This window comes from Pelodiscus sinensis, chromosome 1 (genome assembly GCF_052426305.1).
Source record: "Pelodiscus sinensis isolate ZL-2025 chromosome 1, ASM5242630v1, whole genome shotgun sequence".
NCBI classification, from domain to species: domain Eukaryota; kingdom Metazoa; phylum Chordata; order Testudines; family Trionychidae; genus Pelodiscus; species Pelodiscus sinensis.
In genome coordinates, this window is record NC_143052.1 from 339,779,053 (window position 1) to 339,785,837 (window position 6,785).

Below are 6,785 nucleotides of genomic sequence, written 5' to 3' on the forward strand. Positions count from 1 at the left end.
TCCTGATTCTCCTTGTACCTGGTGCATTGTTTGCACTAGTGCCAAGTGAGTGTTGTAAGAGACTACCCAATCAGAATGGAAGCATTTTATACCTATTGTGCTCTGGTGTGAATGACTACACACAAGGGAAGGAAATGGAGAACTAGCTCAGTAGAAATGGTGGAAATGGCCAAGCTCTTTAACTAAGGCCTTGTCTGCTCTATAACTTCTAATAACATTTCTAATCACTTAGCAGCATGGTTTGCTCTAAACATAATTAGCATCCACTCCAACCATGCTGAGCACTCAGGCATGAGTTGCCATGACTACTGTGGTCCTTGCAAGCATTATAGACTAGCAGTTGTCTTTCTGGAAGTAAGTCATCACCCTCAAACGCTGACTGCAATGGGAAACCTCTGGATGCTGTCTAGTATCTGTCAGCATTAATGAAGGGAGAATACAGTGGTCTATAAAGCATCCAATAACTAGCATCCATACCTGCATTTTTATTGTCTCCAGAAGCTTTTAAATGAGATCTGTATTTTTACAAAGCTTAGCCTCGTCTCAGTCCCTGCTTCAAAAAGTAGCATGGTGCTGACCCAGCTTATAAATTACCATTGCATAAGAGTTGTATTTTGTTTCTGTTATTAAAATGTATAAAATCTGTGCAACTTTGTGACCAAGCTGTACTGGCTGTTGATGGTAAAAACCCAGATGTTGCAGCAAGTGGTATGAGCAGCTTGACATACAACACCACTTCCCGAGTCAGTGCTGCATCAGTGTGATACAGGAAGCACCAGCCAACTGTAGATTCTGCCTTTTGGGTGAGATGTAAAATTGAGGTCCTACCCCCTTCTAATAGGGGTTGGTAATAATTATTGAAGGGGGGCCACTTTGTGAATTTCAGAAGTGGCTGTGGGCTGTCCCGGAAGGGGCGGGGCCTCAGGTGGAAGAGGCTGGGGTGGGAGACTTCAAGTGCTCCCCCGCCCACAGACCCTGATATGCCTCGCGGCGGGGGGAGCGTATGAAGTCTCCTCCCCTGCCAGAGGTGCATGGTTCCCTCTGGTGCCACACACCTCTGGCGGGGGAGGAGACTTCACATGCTCTCCCAACCCCAGGTCTAGATGCCCACACCTGCCTTATAGCCATTAAAAGTCATATGGAAGCTTTCACAAGATTGAGGATTGTAATCCTGATATCCTGGCCAAGAACCGATATCCGGAATTATTTTTCCAATTGAAAATCTCCTTGCCATTTCAGCGGAACCAGGTACTGTTCTTCCCACCCTGTCTGAAACTGTTGCATGGCTTTAAACAACTACCATGTTCCACACCAGTGGTGAAGCAAAGTGATTGCTGTGTGAATCAGCTTATACAATGTATAGCTTAAACTGTATGCTAATGTGTTGTAAAATGATTAGTATGACTTCCAGATCTCAGAAGTACTGCTATAACCAGAATTATGCCATAAAAGCAAACAACACTACAGCCAAGGTGTTTTAATAGAATTTCTGGGGCACTTTGGGAAGATAGAACTTTCTTCCTCCTCTGAGAGAAGGATTTAGATTTCCTACAACACTGTTTCTGCCTCATGTTGCAGATGACTCAATAGACTATCTATCCTTAAGTGCACGTGTTCATCTGTGGTAAACTCTTCAGGGGAGAGCAGTTATCGGAAAAAGGAGTAAAAATCTGGAGTTCTTTGATATCACTCCCTTTGTGGGCTTGGGCAAGTCATAAAACACCCCTTCCTGTGTTTCCCAATCTGTAAAATGGAGGGGAAAGTACTTATTGAGGCCCATAAGTGCACTGTCAGGCTTAATGCTTGAAAAACATATAAGTGTTACAAATGCTAAGTATTAATACTAATAAGTCAGCTTGGTGTCATCTCCTGGGGTAGGATCTAAAGTAGAGTTTGTGAGAAAATCCTTTTAATGCAAATGCAGCATCTCGAGAAAGATCAGATGGCCAGAATGAGTTAGTTTGGCTACAGACCTACACGGTTGGGGATGAGAATAACATCAGTTTAATGAATAAAAGTCTGTTCGGAGACTCCATGCTTGCAGCTTCCTTCCACACTAGAGTGGGGGTTAGGCTAATGTTTAGCTATATCAGTACTATGCCTCTCTTTCCTCCACCAAGGATGAGCCATGTACTAGGTTTATAGGGAGTGGCAAATCTGATCTTCAACAACTCATGCAATAGGGACTCTTACTAACACTGCTTTGTAAACTAAATCTGGGATCATCTGATGCTTCATAGACAATGGAAAAACTATGAAACAGACAGATGTTTTCCCAGATTCCATCATACTTAAAAGTATAGAAAATGATGGATTTATTTTAAAATATTTAACTCTCTTAATTCTACATGTTAAATTCTCAAATAATCTCCAGAGCCACCTATTCTGGGTGGGATGGGTAATATGAACATAAACATGCAGATCATACCCCCTAATCTTGGAAGAACTCCTCTGATGGCTCTTGTTCTAGACAACATGAGGACTGGTGTGATATATCCATGGATTCTAAAGGAAGCTAAAAATCTTGACATGAGCACCATTCTCCAATTTTTTTTCTGGCTTTAGGATTTTACAGTTGGCCAGAATCTGGTCCCAAATTTGCTAAGAGAGCTATTCCTACAACTTACTGCTGTCTGAAAAATATCAGAAGGTATTTTATTTCCTGTCTTTGAGAGTTTATAGTGTATTTTAATTTTACACTTTTTTCTGACTGTAGCTCTTTTCTGAATAACGTTACCAAAAATGTACTTTAAAAATAAGTAAATAAAATGTTAGTAGTGCTGCATTTAGATTAGTTGATGGACATAAATTTGTTTGCAAGCAAAAATTTAATGGTGTTTTCTGAAGTTATAGTTTATTCCCTCCTCTCTAGGACTTTACATAGCATATTATCATACTGTTATCACCCAGAAGGCATTGTTCCTATGAACTGCACTGAGAATTCTGCAATACTTACCCAGCAAGTAATGCAACCAAACTAATTTAGAATAATCCTAGTGTGGATTAGGGATGTAATAGTGTAGTTGATTAACCGATAAACAAAAGTTTATAGGTTAATGCTATAGACAACATGCATTTGCCTCCCACCCCTTGCCAGTAAATTTTTTAGCAGGATGGCCAGCAGCCCAGCTCAGTCCCAATTTGCACTGGGTCCTGGACCTACCTCTGCAGTGGCTCTGCCTTAAGTGTATTGGGACCAGATAGGCAGGCAGCCTGGCTCAGTTCGGCTTCATTTAAATTTAAATGGCTGCCGCACTGAGCCGACAAACAGCTAATCAGCTGTTTGTCGGCTCAGCGCGCTAGTCTGGACGCTCCCGCACCGACCTGAAAGCCCTTTTATCGACCTCCCCGTTATGCCTCGTAGGATGAGGTTTACCGGGAAGGTCGATAAAGGGCTTTCATGTTGGCAGGGGAGCGTCCAGACTGCCCCGATCTGCCGACAAACAGCTGATCGGCAGAGCGGGGCAGCCATTTAAATTTAAATGAAACCGCGATTATTTAAATCGCAGCTTTATTTCCCTTTGCTGAACAAACAAATCTACATGGCTCCGTCGACGGAGCCATGTAGTCTAGACGTGTCTTCACTTGATCCTTATCTCGAGATAGGGATGCAAATGTACTGTACCGAAATTTCTAATGAAGCACGGGATTTGAATATCCTGCGCTTAATTAGCATAATTGCGTCCAGTTGCCATTTTGAAATCATATTATTGTGAAATAAAACGCCCTGTGTAGCAGCGTTATTTCGAGAGAAAACCCTTCTCTCAAAATAATTTTTACTCCTCATACAATGAGGATTTAGCTCCATTTTCAAATAGTCACAATTCAGCAGTTGCTGGATAGTAGTTGATGCACCTGCACCAGTGCTGACTCCCTAGGCTAAATAATAGCACATATAGGAATTTATGCTAATTAAGGTGACACTTAGCCTTTTTTCCATTGGGATAATCCCTGATTAGCTCCCCCAGTGTAAATCCCAATTTGCAATTGTCTACATTTAGGAGTAAACACAGATGCAACTAATGTATAACTTAACTCTTCCTCAGTGTTACCTCAGTGAGCTGAGAGTTTGGACAGCCACACAGGAGAGAGGCACCCACAGCCAGCAGCATATGTTTCAACTGGTGTTGCACACCTGCACATTCCTCGGTGCAAATAACAAAATTTATTCTGCACATGGATTGAAAGAGGGAACAATGTCTGTGCTGCCACCATTTATTACTGGTATTGTGTAGCAGTGCAGCACAGATCTTTAAACTTTGCAGGTGTGTGTGGGGGGGTGTCTTTTTACCTTATTTATAATTGATGGCATGACAGTACATTGGCACTTAGGGTTAGCCATAATAATAACGATACTTGGGTGAAAGTTCTGATTTAACTGCTCTTTTTATTATTTGTGACTGAGAAAGGGCTGTTTTAGTATTTTTTTCCCATAACATTTAATATATTTTGTTAGTAACTGGTGGGTGCAATCATGGCACATATCTGAATAAGTGTACATGATCTCAATACTGGTGCACAAGCCAAAACTCTCATTGCTCATGGATGGAAAATAGAGGGAACACTGGTCAGCACTCTTCGACACTACTACTGGATTCTACATAGTCTACCACCCATGTTCTGTCTTGACTTAGATTAGGATGGGGCACAAAAGTGTTAGGCTTCAATCCTTAGAGGTGTGCTACAGCTGTTGTGATGGAGGTCTCTTATAAGTGCTAATAATTATTACACCCTTGCAAAATTCTACTTGCCTATTCATCCAGCCTAAGAAGTACTTTTTACTAAGGATGTGAATGGATAACCGGTTAGCCAGTTATCTGGTAAGCATCACTCTTAGGCTATGTCTACACTGGTGGCTTCTTGTGCAAGAAGTCTTGCACAAGAAAACGTCCACACTGCCATGTGCGAGCTGTGCTTTTGCGCAAGAGCATCCATGGCAGTGTGGACGCTCTCTTGCGCAAGAAAGCTCTGATGGCCATTTTAGCTATAGGGCTTTCTTGCGCAAAAAATCCCTGCCAAGCGTCCACACTGCCCTCTTGCACAAGAGCTCCTGCACAAGAGGGCTTACACCTGTTAAAAAAGAGCATAGCTCTTGCGCAGGGATCCCTCTCTTACTACACCGTACTGTAAATTTACTTGCGCAAGAGCGGGCGGGCAGTGTGGATGCTCTGCAGATTCTTGCACAAAACCGGCCGTACTTGTGCAAGAAGTGTAGACATAGCCTTACTGGGTAACAGTTAACTGGTTCCCTGGGAGCAACTCTGCCAGGTCCCCATGCGGGGCTGCCACGTGGCAGCCTGCCCACCCTGCATGACTGGCAGCTGAGGCCAGAAGCTGGCAGCTAGCCCCCCACAGGGCTGGGAACAGGAACCACAGGAGCTTGAGGCTACTCCAACTGTGCTGAAACAGACCCTCCTCCAGGGATTACGCTTAGTTGATTAACCTGTTAAACATTAAGTTAACCTAACATTTAACCAGTTAACTAAGCAAAGGAGACTCAATCATATTCTACTTGTAGCAGGGACAACTTATGGGCAATTTTGCAAAGTTGCAAGCATTACCAGTAATTGTAGCTAGCTCCAGTGGTTTCCAATTTGTGGTCCCTGGGAAATTTAAAAATAAGGATCAGGTCCACGATGATGGACCCAATCCTTTCTTTTTCTCGTTTTCTCTCTCTTTTTCTTTCTTTTCTTATTTCCCTTTCTTGTCTCTCTCTCTTTTCCTTTTTCTCTCTTCTTTTTCTCCCTCTTTTCTCTCTTTTGTCTCTTCCCCCCTTTTCTCTCCATTTTTCTTTCTTTTCTTTTTTTCCCCTTTTTCCTGTTATTCTCTCTCTCCTTTTTTCTTTCTCTCTCTCTCTTTTTTTTCTTTTCTCCTAAGGGGAGAAATTGTAATAGATTGAAAAAGGTTGCTCAAAAAGGTTGGGAACCACTGCTCCAAGCCATTGATTGGCCTTCCCGGCAGTGGTTCAGACTCTGGAGGATAATATGAGGTTTATTAGAAGGTAAAATAAAAAAAACAAGTTAAAAATCACCTAGAAAAGTTAGATGCCTGCAAGTCACCAGGGCCTGATGAAATGCATCCTAGAATACTCAAGGAGTTGACAGAGGAGGTATCTGAGCCTCTAGCTATCATCTTTGGAAAATCATGGGCTACAGGACAGATTCCAGAGGACTGAAAAAGGGCAAATATAGTGCCCATCTATAAAAAGGGAAATAAGAACAACCCGGGAAACTATAGACCAGTTAGTTTAACTTCTGTGCCAGGGAAGATAATAGAGCAAGTAATTAAGGAAATCATCTGTAAACACTTGGAAAGTGGCAAGGTGATAGGGAACAGCCAGCATGGATTTGTAAAGAACAAATCATGTCAAACCAATCTGATAGCTTTCTTTAATAGGATAACAAATCTTGTGGATAAGGGAGAAGCAGTAGATGTGGTATACCTAGACTTTAGTAAGGCGTTTGATACGGTCTTGCATGATATTCTTATCAATAAACTAGGTAAATACAACTTAGATGGGGCTACTATAAGGTGGGTGCATAACTGGCTGGATAACCATACTCAGGGAGTAGTTATTAATGGTTCATAATCCTTCTGGAAAGGCATAACAAGTAGGGTTACGCAGGGGTCTGTTTTGGGACTGGCTTTGTTCAATATCTTCATCAACGATTTAGATATTGGATAGAAAGTAAGCTTATTAAGTTTGCAGATGATACCAAGCTGGGATGGGCTGCGACTAATCTGGAGGATAGGGTCATAATTCAAAATGACCTGGACAAATTGGA